General features: G+C 39.7%; 1 protein-coding gene across 11 annotated transcripts in view; it reads left to right on the forward strand.

Annotated features, from left to right (window-relative positions):
• Nucleotides 1-17,314, forward strand: part of NCALD (neurocalcin delta) — a 479,881-nt gene that overhangs the window by 376,317 nt on the left and 86,250 nt on the right. Inside the window, exon 1 of one of the 11 annotated variants that reach the window (XM_004011805.5) lies at nt 11,162-11,278. The exons of 9 other annotated variants lie outside the window; for them this stretch is intronic. The gene's annotated coding sequence lies outside the window, so the exon portion shown is untranslated. Of the gene's footprint in view, nt 1-11,161; nt 11,279-11,951; nt 12,057-17,314 lie in introns of those variants that run through there. One more of the 11 variants, XM_012184044.4, reaches the window with a different exon arrangement.

A 17,314-nucleotide genomic window follows, 5' to 3' on the forward strand; every position in this document is an offset into this window, starting at 1 on the left:
CATCCTGCATCAAACTTAGACTGGCAATTCGTTTCTTACATGATATTGTACATGTTTCAATGCCATTCTCTCAAATCATCCCACCGTCTCCCTCTCCCACAGAGTCCAAAAGACTGTTCTATACATCTGTGTCTCTTTTGCTGTCTCGCATACAGGGTTATCGTTACCATCTATCTCAGAGATTTTAAACCCACTTTTTTCTCTGCTCAGTGAACTGACTTGCTCCCAGCTCCTCAACGACTCGCTCTTTCTTTTTCACTCAAGGGTCATATCTTCTGAGACCTTTTCTGTGGACTCCCAGACTGTGTTAGGTCCTCCGTGGTGGGCACCAGGTAGCTCTCCTTCTGTATCACTCATTATTTACTGAAGGTTGTAGTTATTCAATAACTATAAACTCCAGGAGACCAAAGTCCGAGTCTTTCTTATTCATTGCTATTCCCCTGACACACAGAGAGAGCGCTCATTGAAGATTGTTAGGTGAATAAGTGAGTAAAAGTGAATGAATGAGCAAATGAATGCAGATATCATGGATATCTAGGCCAGATATCAGTGAATCTAGATAAAAAGTCTTTTCCATTTTGAGGAATCAGTGACGCTAATTCTGTGAAGGACAAACATGTGCTAATGATGTTTATATTAGAGCTCAGTGGCTTCAAAAGATCAAAAATCCATTCAAGCTGGCGAGGCAAAAAGAGAAGTTATTCATTCACTATTGAGGTGCTCATAGACCCCAAGGAGTCTGGAGGAACTGGAGAGGCCTGTGGAGCTCAGACACTCAGCCGGGAACTTGTGCTATAGGACTCAGCCTTCAAGCCCCTCATCCTTGTTTAGAAGGTTCCAATGTTACTCATTCCCAAGCGAACAGCCTCAATGAGTCAGGAATCTTCGTTTCATCTTGACTTCATGATTCTCCTCCTTTGGGGAGGGTCACCTCAATCTCCCTGCCCTCTGCCAAATTGCTTCTCTACTCCCATTCCTGTTTAAGCTCTCTTTACTGGCAATTGAGTGTTTCATGGTGAAATTCTTCATAACCAAATTTCTTGGAGAAAAGGCCACTGTCGAATCTGGCTGCTCCAGGAAGTTCTCTGAGTCCCTCCAGCCCTGGCACAAGTTTCCCCAGCACTGTGGGCTCTCAATTCTACTTGGTAAAGTTACTGATCTCATGCCTGAGCCCTGAGGATGCTGACAGCTGTACACTATGGGAAACTCAATCATTGAATATCTCATTTTACATGTTAAAAAAAAAATCAAGATCCTAAAAGCTCTGGCAATGAGCTTAACTCTCAGGCTGTTTTCGTCCTGGTGGTCAGGAGCCATATCCCTGGGGTCTCTATGCATCACCGTTTCAATGATCACACTGCCTCTTCAGAGAGATCTTACTTTTGGTTCTTTGGTTGGTATCAAATATATGAAAAATGTTTTTGCTTTCCACAGATAAGAGTACAGGAAATTAAAACATCCTCAAGGCAGGTTTAACAGGACAGATCTCCAGGATAGCTTTGGGTATAAAACACCCCATTCCAATGGACAGGTACACACTGCTATATCTAGAATGGATAACCAACAAGGACCTGCTGTATAGCACAGAGATCTCTGCTTAATGTTATGCGGCAGTCTGGAGGGGAGGGGAGTCTGGGGAGAATGGATACATGTGTATGTGTGGCTGAGTCCCTTCACTGTTCACCTGAAACTACCACCACATTGTTAATCAGCTATATCTCAATAGAAAATTAAAAGTTTTTATACAAACCAAAACCGTCCCATTCCACTCAGCCAGAGAATACACTCTTGCCTGCAATACTTACATCTTACTTGAAGATGACAGCAAGAGAGCGGTGTGGTCCGTCAGTTTCTTTCCTTGCTTGCTGTTTAGCACATTCTTTGACTTGAACGTCAACCCAGTCCTTGAAAATATTGTTATTGCAATTGAAGTTCTTTTATAGATGGAAATTCTGGAATCAGAGGACTTGATGGAAGGGCAGCCCTTGGCCTTCTGGAATGTAGGATGTGAAGATATTGCCGTAGGTTTTCTGGTAGTGGGTTTGCTCCTAGCTGGGAAGGACAGTTCCCCCCGCTGAAGCTCTGTAGTACTCTGCTGTGCTTCTCTTGGGATATTTGCTTTCTCCTTTTCTCTGCCCTGCTAGCTGCTTGAGGCTGGATTCATCTTCATTTCTCCTGCAAAGTTACGCTTGGGAGACATGCCCAGTACACACCTGTTGCCTGTATTAGTTTCCTATTGCTGCTATGAAAAATTATCCCCATCTTAGTGGCTAAAACAATACACATTTATTATCTATCAGTTCTGGAGGTCAGAAATCTAAATGGGTCTCACTAGGCTATACTTAAGATGTAGGCAGGGCTGTGTTCCCTTTATAGGCTCTATGAGTGGATTCACTTCTCTTAGTCCATTCAGGCTGCTATAACAAAAATACCATAAACCAGCTAGCTAATAAACAACAGAAATTTATTGCCCACAGTTCTGGAGCCTGGAAGTCCAGGATCAGGGTGCTATCATGATCAGGTGAAGGTCCTTTTCTAGGTCGTAGATTTCTCATTGTGTCCTCACATGGTGGAAGGGCCAAGCAAGCTCTCTGGGACCTCTTTTATAAGCACCTCATACCATTCATGAAGGTTCCACTCTCAAGACCTAAACAATCCCCAAAGACCCTACTTCCTAATACTATTACATTAATGGTTAGGTTCTCAACGTACAGATTTTAGGAGGATGCAAACATTCAGATGTAGCAATTTCCTTTCCTTTCCCAGCTCCTAAAGAAAGATTGATTGATTCATGGCCCTTTCTCCACCCGCAAATCCAGCAACATTAGGCCAAGAACTTTCCACGCTGCCGTCTTTCTACCTTTCTCTCCCACTTTTAAGGATCTTCATAATTACATTGGTGTCACTAGATATTCCAGAATAATCTCCCTATATTAAAGTGAGCTGACTGGCAACCTTAATTCACCACTGACACATAGGATGACAAGTTCAGAGTTTTCTGGGATTAAAGCAGGGACACCTCAGGAGCAGGGGAGGAGAGCATTAATCATGTTGCCCAAACATGATAACTGAAATCAGTAGCCTATTAGAGCAAAAGTCAAGAAGATGGCAGTCTCCTTGAGACAAAATGTCTTTTTGAAAAGTTGTAATAAATTGTTCTTTTGTCTGACTCTTTGCGACCCCATGGACTATAGTCCGCCAGGCTCCTCTGTCCTCCAGGCAAGAATACTGGAGTGGGTAGCCATTCCCTTCTCCAGGGGTTCTTCCAACCCAGGGATTGAACCTGGGTCTCCTGCATTGCAGGCGGATTCTTTACTGTCTGAACCACCAGGGAAGCCCCCTTTCCATAACTGAATTGCCTTTTATATTCACCAGGGAAGGTAGTTATGCTTTGACTGTCCTAGTTAATTATTTTGTACATGAGGATTTATATACATTTGATTTTATTAAAGCAAGATTCACATCTTTTACATTGTTAACACATTTGTTTTCTATTAAGTCTGTGTGAGGGTTATTGTAGAAGAGTTTTCACATTAATAAAAGAACCAGGAATTTGCCATTTTTGAAGTATGTGATGCAGGCATTTTTAGGGATGGATTTTTTAGAAGAGAAGCTAATGGCAAGTTTAATCCTATTTTCCCTCTTTTATAGAAAATGAATAACTTAATAGGCTAACTATGATTCTATACTGTGGTTTTTAACTGTCACTAAACCCATGCGAAGAGTTGACTCATTAGAAAAGACTCTGATACTGGGAGGGATTGGGGGCAGGAGGAGTAGGGGACAACAGAGGATGAGATGGCTGGATGGCATCACCAACTCGAAGGACGTGAGTCTGAGTGAACTCCGGGAGTTGGTGATGGACAGGGAGGCCTGGCGTGCTGTGACTCATGGGGTCGCAAAGAGTTGGACATGACTGAGCAACTGAACTGAACTGAAATGCTATTAAGTGGAAATATAGACTATGAAAATATAAATGCAAATTCATAGTTCTCTTGATATTAAGAGTTATTATAATTTACTTACTAAGGAATTCCATGAAAATCAGAAATCACTTCATGTAAGTATTCTTTAGACAGCATAAACTTAGGGTAAAATGGACCCTAATTAGCACATTTCTTAATTATTCTTTCTAATTGTGAAGTTTAGCTCTCTCTGTAGCTATTTCAGAGGCACTACTAAACTTGAGCCTTTATAGCACCATGCAAGGTCGTTAGTTATAGCTGTTTCACAGATAACCAAATGAAGACTCAGAAAGGTTAAGTAAGTTGTCCAAAGTCACAGAGATGAAAAGTCATATTTGGAGAGCCCACAATTAAATCTGAGTGTACCCGATTCCAAAGTTCATAACACTTTCAATCGCAATACACCAGGAATCCTTGATGTTCACATTTTGGACAAAAACTCAGCAAAATGTTTGACTTGTGGTTGCAGATAAATTTCAGGACTGATGCCATAGTCTTCTTTATAGGAATTGCATTTCAACACAAGCACCACAAGAAAGCATCTAGATTCCTCATGCTTTAGAGTCTATTTCTTTAATTCTTGGCAGTAAGAAGGAATATAATCCTTAATCCTCGATGATTTGTAAAAGTCAGGTTTATTAATGTGCAAGAGTGTCTGACAACAAAGACAGTTATGGTTCTGAGAGAGAGAGTCTTGATCATTCAGTCATGTCTGACTCTTTGCAACCCCATGGACCATGGCCCACCAGGCTCCTCTGTTCATGGGGTTTCCTAGGCAAGAATACTGGGGTGGGTTGCCATGCCCTTCTCTAGGGGATCTTCTCGACCCAGAGAAAGAACCTAGGTCTCCTGCATTGCAGGCAGATTCTTTACCAGCTGAGCCACCAGGGAAATAGTGCATGTAAATTTTGGTATATTACATTTTTGTTGTTCGGTTCAAAATATTTCTACATTGGAATGTAAGTCTTTTTAATTCATGGATTATTTAGAAATGTATCGCTTGGTTTCCATTTAGAGATTTTCTATGCGTCTTCTTAATATCGAGTCCTAGCTTTATTCCCCTGTGTACAAAGAGTATACTCTGTGATTTTGATCATTTATAATGTGTTGGAAAAAACTCCTGTGGCCAGCATAGTCAATACTGTTAAATATATTTGAGAGGAAAAGTTGTGTATTTTGTAATTTTTAAGATTATCATCGTCATGTGTTGTCAGTTAACTGCATCAATTAGTTGCATCATTAAAATATTCTTTATCTTTACCTTCTTTTGTTACTTAGTCTATAAGTTATTGAGTAAATATGTGGAGTAAAGAGTTAGAATTTTTGTATTAATATAGTCTGATGTTTGTTGCTTTTTAATTGGAATATTTAGTCAGTTTATATATTATAGCAATCATAATAATTATTGAAGTGTGTTTATGATCAACTGTTCAATGTTACTATTTCTTCCAATTTATCCTAGCATTTTCTCTTCTCTCCCACCTTTTTTTTTCTTTTTGCTTCTTTTGGGAATCAAGTAATTTTTAAAGTTATTTTCCTGCTGTATTAGTTTGTTAGCTAAACATCCTTTTTGTTCATCTTTTAATGGATACTACAAGGATTACATTGTGCACCTTACCTTATTAGACTATTATCAATTAGGACAGGCTTCCCAGATGGCAGTAGTGGTAAAGAACCTACCTGCCAATGCAATGAAATGTGGGTTCCATCCCTGGGTCAGGAAGATCCCCTGGAGGAGGGCATGGCAACCACTCCAGTATTCTTGCCTGGAGAATCCCATGGACAGAGGAGCCTGGCAGGCTACAGTCCATGGGGTCGCAAAGAGTTTAACATGACTGAATCGACTTAGCCTGTATGCACATTAATTAGGATTTTGACCAGAATATAAGAAGTTTAGAAAACTTTGATTCTCATCTTCTCTTACCTTTTGTGCTAATGTTGCCCTATATTTTGAATCTATACACATGTTGACCCTTATAATACACTGGGGTTTATAAAGTTAGTATTCATTTAAATTCATATATCTGCCCTTTCTATATCTCTATATTTCCATCTAGGATCATTTTTCTTCTGCTTAAACAATGCTTCAGAAATGTATGTAACCCTATTGAAACAATAACCTCAGTTTTTGACCGAAATGTCTTATGTCACTTTCATTTAAAATTTTTAATTAAACTTTTATTTTGAGATAAGTGTAGATTCTCAAGCAGTTGTGAGCAACAATACAAGAAGAACCCATATGCTCTCTCTTCGCTTTCCCCCTAAAGGTAATATCTTACAAAGCTGTAGTAGAGTGTTACAACAGGATATTGACATTAATACAATCAAGATACACAAAGTTTGTCTCTCCAGTTTTGAGAATGCTAGGAGTCCCGTATCACTTGGGGATTATCAAATAGTTTGAGGGAAAACATAACAGATAATGTGGAGATTGTTGGGCTTATATCAATATATTTTCTTTTTATCTGAGATCTTGGTACTTAAAGATTTTGCTGCCCTTTCTACTCTTTGATGCCTTCCAGTCACTTAAAAAAAAAATCTACCCATTATCATCTCAGTGAGGATATTAGTTTGAACACAAAAAACTCCTTTATACTGTGAAACAAAAATTACTGAAGCCTGTGAGACCCAAATATTTGCTTTGGTTAAGAGTATAATAATTTGGGTGATTTTATTTGGGATATTTTCAGTATTTTACTTTGCCCATTTTCCTTGATTCAAGTCTTCTGGATTAAGCTTTCTTGGCATATTACTCCTTTTGTGTGTGTGTTAGTTGCTCAGTTGTGTCCAGCTCTTTGTGACCCCGTGGACTGTAGGCTGCCAGGCTCCTCTGTCCATGGGGATTCTCCAGGCAAGAATACTGGAGTGGGTAGCCATTCCCTTCTCCAGGTGGTCTTCCCGACCCAGGGATGAACCTGTGTTTCCTGCATTGAAGGCAGATTCTTTACTGTCTGAACCACCAGAGAAGCCCATATTACTCCTTAGGCCAAAGCTAACTTAAGATAAGCAGAGTTCTCAAGTGCAAAAAAGATCAGCTGGGCTTCCCCCACTCATAAGAAATTAAAAATAAAGCAACCCCCAAGTATAGAATAGCCATAAGAAATAATCCAATGCTTTTCAAAAATATATCGAATATAAATTATCTCCAAAATCTATGGAGCTAGGTTTCCTGGGTGTAGATACTGACTCTGCCATGTACTAGACAGGCAAGTTATTTAACTGCTCTATGCTTAAGTTTCTTTAGTTTTGAAATGTGGAAAAGAATACCTCCTACCTCATAGTTACTATAATAAATGATTTAATACACCTATAGCACTTAGAAAGATACTCCAGATATAGTGGGTGCTCAACTGATCAGTTAATGTAAAAGATTACCCAATATCAACAGCAATACCCATAAAATATATCAGTATATAACTTATGTGCACTTATAATAAACATGATTTAGTAGGGATAAATTTGATTTACTTGACAAATTTACTTAAACTCATTCATTGCTAGAAAATTTTGTGATTACTCAGTATTTTTTCTTCCTTCCTTGGCCTTTTCGGGGGGTTGAAGGGAGGCTCTCCTTTGTTAGCAGAAAGAAAAAAAGAACTGTTTCTTTCTCTGCATTTATTTCCCAGTAGAGGAAGTTTCCCCAGGTAGCTCAGCTGATACAGAATCCTCCTGCAATGCAGGAGACCTGGATTTGATCCCTGGGTTGGGGCGATTCCCTAGAGGAGGGCATGGCAACCCACTCCAGTATTCTTCCCTGGAGAATCCCCATGGACAGAGGACCCTGGCGGGCTACAGTCCATGGAGTTGCAAAGAGTCCAACATGACTGAGCACAGAGATGTCACCAACATTTATTGAGCACGCATTGTGTTCTGGGCCCTGTGCTAACCACAGAGTTGTAGAGATGAGTCAGATTCATCTTTTTCCTGAAAGTCTTTGTAAACTTATCAGAATCGGACAGATAAATAAGAATTGACATATACCTCGAGCCACTTACCCTGTGGCAGGGTGTCGGAATTTTAGAAAACCTTAACTTTACAACCCTCATAACCACCTTAGGATGTAGGCATTGAGTAACTTGCCCAGATGAGGTTTGAACCCAGTGCTTCTAAAAACTTCTAAAAGTGGGACAGTCTGTGGCCTTCCCACTAATGCTGAGATAGTGACACAGCAACATTTCTACCTGGAAATAAAAGGCTAATTACAGTTGTCTACTCATGGTCTAAACCACCTGTTAATTCAAGTGTGTGAACCCAAGTTAGACTGCTTGTTTAGTGGCATTTACCAGTTATTTGCGGCAAAGTGGTCAAACTAATAATAGGCAACCTTGACATTCATATAGCAAGTGAAAGCTATGGTGCAGTGCTATTTTGGAAGGGGTATTTTTAAATTCAGTGAATCATGTTCACCTAAAAAAGTGAGTTTTTGTTTAAAAAAAAATGACTCATATTCTCTTCAACATGGTGGGTTGTGTTGGAGAAGGCCCTCATGTGTATTTCCTATGATATTTTCAGCTACATTTTGGATTAATTAGCCAGACTGGTAGCAACCTGGGGTTTCCCAAGTGGCACTAGTGGTAAAGGACCCGCCTGCCAATGCAGGAGACAAAAGAGGCGCAGGTTTGATCCCTGGGTCAGGAAGATCCCCTGGAGGAGGGTACGGCAACCCACTGCAGTATTCTTTCCTGGAGAATCCCATGGACAGAGGAGCTGGCCAGGCTAGAGTCCGCAGCATCACAAAGAGTCTGACATGACTGAAGTGACTTAGCATGCACGCACGGCGATTTTAGACTCTCTGGTGGCCTAGATGATAAAGAAACTGCCTGTGATGCAGGAGACCCGGGTTCAATCCTTGGGTCAGGAAGATCCCCTGGAGAAGAAAATTCACTCCAGCATTCTTGCCTGGGGAATTCAACGGACAGAGGACCCCAGCAGGCTACAGTCGACGGGGTCGCAAAGAACCAGACATGACTAAGTGAACAACACTTTCACTGAGCTCCAAAGAGATCAGTACCACAATTTCAACCCTGCAGAAGACCAGTAACTTACTTTGCTGTAAGAGGAATCTCTAATTCTAGATGATTTGCAAAGCTAAATCAGTGATGGCAGGTTGGAAGCATGCTACAGAGAAAAGAATGACAACTATCCACTTTTCATTTTGAAGGTCAGTCCACTGATAATTTTAACTTACAATGAGTGCCTAAGTCAGTATACAATAAAGTATTCTAAGTCTTAAAAGTGATAGAAAAGTCAAAATGAAAAAGTTTGGGTATTGGTTGAATATTAAACTAATTTAAGGCCAGAATTTTAGGAATTTTTAGAACTGGCAACTTCTTGTTTCAGAGGACATCACCTACAGGCAAACTGTGGTACTGCAGTCTGTCTGCATAAAGGAAGTGCTGATCAGGAAGCTGAGGATTAAAGCAGGCGGTTCAGAGCACATGGGGCCCTCAAAGTCTAGAAGGAAATGCTTTCTTTCCTCTCCTCCCACTCCCCTCATCGCTGTGATATGCATTTCTGACAGAAAACCAGAACCCTCCACTGGAACAAAGCTCAAATTTGTGAATTGTGACTGCAGTCTAAATCTGCCATTGGTGCAACATCCTGAGGCATTGAGATAGACCTTGGAGTCAATGAGCCAATGGTGCTGGTGCTAATAGGTAAATTTCCCGCTATCATCTGAAATGCAAGGGGGAGCTTTCCTTGCAGCATTACACTTTAATGTTACTTTTGCAGTGCTATAGCTAATAATAGCATTAGGAAGCTATCTTTTCAAATAAAAATGTATCGTTTCTCCCAGTTGGAGCTGGGACAGAAATAAAGGAAGAGAGAGATGGGTAGGAGGATTCTATGGTCAGACAATTTGAACATTAGTCTTATTGTTCTAGAAGCAATTCCTGACTCGAACCAAAGAAATTTCATTCTTTTGCAGTGACATAAATGTAATCTGCTCAGCTGGCTTAACTTCCACTTGTATTTTGTAGCACCCTAGACTTTTTTTTTTTTTCCTGCTTAAAGAAGCCAGACTAGACATCCCAATAACTCTAGCATGGGAAGATCCTTCAGGTTTTGAGAGCAATCTTTTCTCCTTGCCTTTTAATCTCTTTCCTCTTCGAATGTGTATACATTTTCTGAATGTATTTTTCAGAAGAACTTCCTCTGGATTTCATTTCATTTTATTGAATGGACTTCCTGTTAATTAAAAGGGAGAAGGAACTGGGAAATAGCTCGTGTGTGGTATTAGAAGTAAGTGAGGCTGGTCCTAAGGGAAACGAAGCTGAAGTTAGGAAACAGGCAAGGCTGTCCTTTTCTTCTGCTACCCTAGACTTTCACTGAGGTTTGTGTCTGAGGACACTTACCCATTTTTTTCCATGCTGAGTCCCAAGGGGACATGGACAAGAGTGTTTTGAAGGGGAGAATTTGGCAACTGTATGGTGACCCCTAAAGTAAAAGTCCAAAAAAAGTTTTCAGTGTCAAGTATTTTAAAGCAGCACTGCTCTGAAGCTCTTTCAGTCGTTCATTCCTGCACAGACAGTTCACGATATATGGATCCCGAATTCATCACACCTGATTCCCCATCCTAGTTGATGTGAGGCTCAGCAGACTTGGATCTGACTCGGGGGCACCACACCCCATGTTTCTTCTCTGTCTTGCCATGATTAGCATGGTCTCAGAACAAGGATGTGGATTCTTAGATCATTTTAAAAATATCTTTTCTTCCAGCTCCCTTTTGAGCTTCAGTTTTTATTCCATTTACTGACAAACAGATTTAATTCGCTTGGAATACTACTCCCAGAATTTCTCAGTTCTTTCCTTCTGTTCTACAGAGAGAGAGAGAGCCACGAGCTTCACGCTGGTAACAGTGGGACTAGTGGGACTCGAGAGGGGCATGCCTTTTCCTGCCGGGAACTGTAAAGAACAGACCCCCACAGCCCTGAAGAGGAAAGTTGTAGGCACTTTGCAGTCACCACTTCAAGGGCTGAGGTTGTCGGGGAGCTGTCCGTGATGGGTGGTGGGGTGTGCACACAGACACACTCACACACACATACACACCACAGTGACAGATGACCTATTGAAATAATTTCAGAGCTGTTCTGTGGTTGCTACGACAACCAATGCTCTCTTGGCTTTCATCTGGCCATGTGACAGGGACTTTGACGTCAGCTAGAGGCAGAGCCTGTGGCTGAGTCCACACAGTCAAAGGCCTGTGAGAGGCTGGGTGGGTGCTGGCTGCCGCTGCTGCCCTCCACGCTGCTGCTTCTGCGTCCCAGGGGCTGCGGAGCATGGACTGTTAAATCCTGCACTTCTGCTGAGAGGTAATCAGTTTGCTTTGTATACAACAGTAAGACGTGCTTATAAATCACAGTGGCTTTCCCCTCTCTCTCACCTCTTACAAGTTTGTCTTCATGAGCAATTATTGTTGTACCCGGAGAAAAAAATGTGAAGCAGCTTCTAGTTGTTCATTTGGGGCGGAATCTCTGGCATTTGGTTAAATTTGGATTCATGTTCTGGGAAGTAGGTTAAAATATAATCGCCTCCCTTGTTCGGTACTTGCTAACGTGACATAGTTTAGGGATACAGACTTGGCAGCTTGAACCAGATATTCCCCGTTGAATTCCAGGAATCTCCCCTGCAGTATTGTTTCGGGTTTAAAGACGCCAGCATAGCTTGGCAATATGTGGCTAAGTTTGCCTTTATATATATATATGTGTGTGTGTGTGTGTGTGTGTGTGTGTATTTGCTACCGTATTCTGAATCAGCCTAGAATAGTTCAGAATTTGGTCTCTGTCTTGTTCGTAGCACTCATAAGGAGCAACAATAGGCACAGTGGTAAAGAACATTATAGTTTGAAACAAAAGTTGAGGGTTTTCTAGTAAATCAAGTATTCTGAAAATACCAGGGAAAACTGTCAACAGCTTCCTGTTTAGACAAAAATACTCTGGATTATGCCAAGGAAGTTGGGGTGGAACCCCTGACATGTGCACATGCAGTTGCTTTTTGGTTGTTTGAGCAAACGTGCACATTTGCAGTATCTTCCTCTGCAAATTCAGCTGTGAAAAGGAAAGCGTTGGATGGTCTTCACTGAGGCATCATGTAAGCTAATTCTGTGTTTCAAAATTGAAATAATTACCTAGAGAAGAAAGCAATAGCCCTAAAACTAAATTATCCGGGTAGATCTACTTTAATTCAAACACAGATAAAAATAGTCAGCAAAAATTGTTCTAATGCTTGAATGAGTAATTTGATAACTGTGATTAATAAGGCTTTTTATCTCTATTCCTATAACAATATGTACTGCAAATTGGAGGATGGGGGATTTGCATTGCTGTTGTTCATTTCTTTCCCAGGTTGAATAATTTTGAATTTTCTGTCATTGCATACAAGTTGGATGATGTTTGTAGCTTGTAATTCAAATAAAACCTCTGGTATTGAAGTTAATTGAAGCCTAGATTTATAACCAGCTAGCTAAATCTTACAGATGTAACTGGAAAAAAAGAAAATTTTAGAGCAGCACATTTAATATACCTACTGATGAATAGAAAATAATGATTTGACCATTTAAATCAAGAACACATATTTTATAGTATGTAAGCTATATATCAATTTAATGCAAGAATAGTATTGTTCTTTTCTGTATTCTTTATTAGTTTCTGAATTCTGATCACCTTTATTTAACTCTTAGAGATGAACACTTTAAACAGTATTTAGCATCAAAAATAAGTTGTGAGTGCACAAATAATTTCTCAATACCTTTCAGTGAGTGAATACTCATTTGACTTCCTGGCATTTGATATGTCTATTTTTGGCCAGAGTCTCCATGGAGGATTTTCCAAAAAATCTAATGTGCTTACACTCCAGGCACAACTACTGAGGCATTATCTCATTGTTTAATTTATCTCATAATAACTCAGAGGTCATATTCTTAACGCTCCTAGAAATGTGTTCATTGATTTGCAGTACTTCCAGTAAGTATGAATAGGACCAATAGCCAGCAACACTGTCATTTAAAAGCAGTATCTTTGATGAGGTACTTTGATGTTTGCCTCTCTTACTCAAAATTAGGAATTATCATTATAGTTTTTCCAGGAAGCAATGATTTTCTTGATGCTCTCTATATGCTTTAGAGTTATAATTGTATTCAATGCCGTAATAAAACAGATTGGATTTCAGCAACACAAAATAAGTAAACAATTCAACGTTGATTGGCAAAATGTCAATGACAAAGTTTATCGTTAGAAGAAAGCAGCCTTTCTAATAATAGCAGAGATACTTCAGAATCTACAGGTCTGTCCTTATGGCAAAATAAAGCGGGGGGGAAGGACTCTCATCAGAATCATCTATTTACAGCATTGAGACTGTGTTGATTTCAAGGTTAAGTTTGCTTCGTCTTCAAAAGATACTGGCAAGGAATGATTTACTCTAGAAACCTGGATGTTGCCTGTCAACTACTTTCAGTTTCAGGGACTATAACCTTTTGGATGTCATAGACCTTTTGTCAGGCTGACGAAGCCTATGGTTTCTTTTTAGAGTGATGTTTTTAAATACATAATAAAGTATGCAGGATTACAAAGGAAACTACTTTTATTGAAATACATTCACCAGATTTTTAAAAATTGTGAAATGTGTGTTGTTAATAATTCATTATTAAATAAACCAAGTTAGCAGGAGTTATAATAACTACTATAATTGTGAAGTAGTAATGGTGTAAAAGGTATTTTGAGATGGCTACAGTGACTGTAATAGGATGTGAGAATATCTGTGACTTCTCTTGGCAACAAAATCACAGGAACGGTGGTAGGTGGTTTGTGGCCTACATTTTAATTGAAAGATACTAAATTTCAGTTTGAGGTTACTGAAACTAAAGATATAATATTTTCCCCATCCAAGTTCCTGGATCCTGTGAAGTCTATCCAGCTCTGAGTTAAATGATATGTAAGCTGGTGATGCTGAAAGGTCTTGGCACCGCACTGGACAAAACCCACACCACTGTTTCATATCAGTTCCACCACATCTGATTTTATTCTCTGAGTGTGTGAATTTCACAGTATTCTCTAATTTCTCTCTGAAAGGGATGGTATCCACAGAATTACCAAACTGTAAATTTCTTTTGTTTTCCTCCTTAATCCTTAAGTAGTCTTGTATACTTGGACTGACCTCCTGCCTGGTTAAATAGGGGTTAAGAGGGAAAACTTACAGTGTTAATACAATTTATACAAGTTAAAGCCGTGGACCAAAGAAGTAAGACTATAGCTATTTACAAAGGGACTTTTATCCGGTCAAAGAAAACAAGCGATAGTATTCAGATGAAGAAGGCAGAATGTTATATGAAATTGATCGTAGCTGCAGGAATATTCTAGAAGATACTCTGTGTGCTCATGACAATTGAAATGAGCATTAGAGAACTTATGTCACTTTTCAGTTTGATATAAAGCACACACATGTGTAAATTGATCAGTTGTAATGTAAATCTCAGTTACTCTGGATAGAGCCTGCAGGTTCACCTATCAGAGGTTCCTAGAACAGGACACATTCAAAATGAAATAGGGGATGCTGGCTGATACTTCCCAAGTAATCTGAATGCAGAATCTTATTTGATTTATTGGATATTCAAGAACAATATCGGAGATATTAATAGTATTGTTTAGAGTTACTTATATAAGAATTACCTCATTTCCCATGTCACTCTAAATTTGCAGAAGATACTGCCTAATTTTCCTCCCCAACTAACTAAGTGCCTTTGCAGTTAGCTGGCTGATGTCATGTATTATTGTGTTTCCAGCCCTGTGTTTAGTCCCAGCCATCCTTTCTGTTACATCAGCACCATCACCCTAGCCTAAGAAAATTGGAGCTACGACATTATGTACAAGCTGGTGTTTAAACTCAATCCAAATCCCTAACATTTGAAATGGATGCTTAGCAATGTTTCTTCATGTATTCTCAGGGGAATTACAAAAGAGGATTTTCTCAAACATTCCTTATTCTTTGGACTAGGAAAGAACACCTGCTTTGGGGGCTTTGAGTCTCTGTGGCAATTTGATAAAAAACTTGGAAAAAAAGTCGAAAATCTCTGACTCCAGGCTGTATTGTTGCTTCTTTCATGGCTGGTGTTTGAAATTTCAAGTTTAGAAAGGAATGTGCCGTTATTTTTCATGAAATCAACCCTTATTTTAATGGTGCCCTGTGATGGAAATCCAACCAGAAATAGCATTCCAAAGTATAGTATTTTTTATTGTTTCCAGAAGTGATGCCATGAAACTTAATGTTCATTAACACATTGATTAAAAAAAATTATGTGATAAATATTTAAATTCACTGGAGCCACATACTCTAAACCAAAAGCAGTCTGTGCTTATTATTTTTTACTGAGCTTTAGGGATTTGGGGGACATATTTTTATAAATGCCTTTAATTAGAGACATAGCATCCCTTTAAAATTTAGTTGGCACTAATGGAAAACATAGTATACTTACATTAAAGTTCAATATTTGATTTTCAAGAAAAGAAATCTGTAGTCTGCAAGATAACCCAGCTGCTGCCTGTCCTAATGGGAGAATTGTCCATATTTTCTGAATTATGTCCCAATGAGTGCATGCTCAGTCACTCAGCCGTATCGAATTCCTTGTGACCCCATAGACTGAGGCCCACCATGCTCCTCTGTCCATGGAATTTCCCAGGCAAGAATACTGGAGTGGGTTGTCATTTCCTTCTCCAGAACCCAATGAGTGTAGAAAAACCAGACTGCATATTGCTTTTATGCAAAGATGAATTCTTTGAAGGTTTGTCCTAGAATTTTTTTACTTTGATGAATTTAAACCCCATCCATTAGAGGTAAATGCTGAGAAGAGTGTTGTATTCCTTGGCTTGCTGCTCTGCTGACTCCCACAGACTTTCATCTGATTCATACATCTAAAACCACAACGAATTTTGTGACGACCATATTTACGACATCCTAGGAGATAAATTAAAAAATAGCATCCCACAGTGGTTATCCGATCCTATGCCTTCCCACATTTCACCATGGATCAGGTTCAGCATGAGGCGGCATCACTCAATCAGCAAGCATTTTAGTAAGTGGCTGCTGAACCCACAGTTCATAGCAGGCGTTTTGGGCTTCTCCCTCAATGGCCCTTGAGTAATAGCTGCCACTGGCATAAAGAGCCCAAGGTACTTTATGGACTTCTGACTATTGTTTGCTTGAGCTTTTATACAAACCTGTAGTCTTTCATGCATTCAGCAAGTTTTGAGCCTCTACTGTGTGCCAGGCATTAGACTAGACACTGTGAATACTGTGGTGAACAAGAGAGACAAGGCCTCCACCATCATGGAACTTACAGTCTAATTATACAGGGGACCTGCTCAGAGACCTAAGTGTTGACAGCAACCAAGGTTTCCCCTTCACAGCCATGCTGGCCAGTGTAGTCAAAAAGAGAATCTTCTCTGTAAGGTAAAAAAAAAAAAAAAAAATCAAAAGAAAAGAGACAAGCAAACAACCTAGGAACCACTGGATTTTATACCAGAGTCAAACCTTAGAAGAAGCTTTCCTCAGTTGGTGATCACTGAGCCTAATTTGCAGGCACTTGTTCATATCAGTGTCAAGGATTCCACATCAGTATGCCCAGCCCTGTTCCCAAAGTCTACTTGTCCTCCTGGTTGAGAAGATATGAGACTGGTAGGGACTGACCTAGAGAATAATTTTCCTTTATGCACATACCCTGCCTTATACAAATAGCAAGAGCCATTTCATCTTTTTTTTTTTTTTAGTTTTAGTTTTTTTATTTTTTGGCTTTATTCTGATCTTTTCTTTTTTTTTTAATTTTTATTTTTACTTTATTTTACTTTACAATACTGTATTGGTTTTGCCATACGTTGACATGAATCCACCACGGGTGTAGGAAATCCTTAAGTTAGTTGTGCTCGAGTGTATCAATACTGTCTTTCCTGTACTAACCCAGTCAAGATAGGTTCACTGCTCCAATAAATGGCCCCAAATCCCAATGGCATAATGCAGGATTGTTCCTTTTTCAGTCACCCATGAATTAGATTTGGGAGAAAGGCTCCACTCCACACAGTAATCCAGGGATTCAGGCTCCTTCCATCTAGTTAAACTGATCTAGAGGTAAATCCTATCTCTACCACTTACAGGAGTCACTTTGGGCAAATTACCAAGGTCACAATTTCTTACCTGGCTAATATAATAGTAATTAGTACCTACCTTATGTGGCTTCCCTGGTGGCTCAGTAAAGAATCTGCCTGCAATGCTGGAGACGCAGGTTTGATCCCTGGGTTAGGAAGATCCCCTGGAGAAGAAAATGGCAACCCACTCCAGTATTCTTGCCTGGAAAATCCTATGGA

Source organism: Ovis aries, chromosome 9, assembly GCF_016772045.2.
Source record: "Ovis aries strain OAR_USU_Benz2616 breed Rambouillet chromosome 9, ARS-UI_Ramb_v3.0, whole genome shotgun sequence".
NCBI classification, from domain to species: domain Eukaryota; kingdom Metazoa; phylum Chordata; class Mammalia; order Artiodactyla; family Bovidae; genus Ovis; species Ovis aries.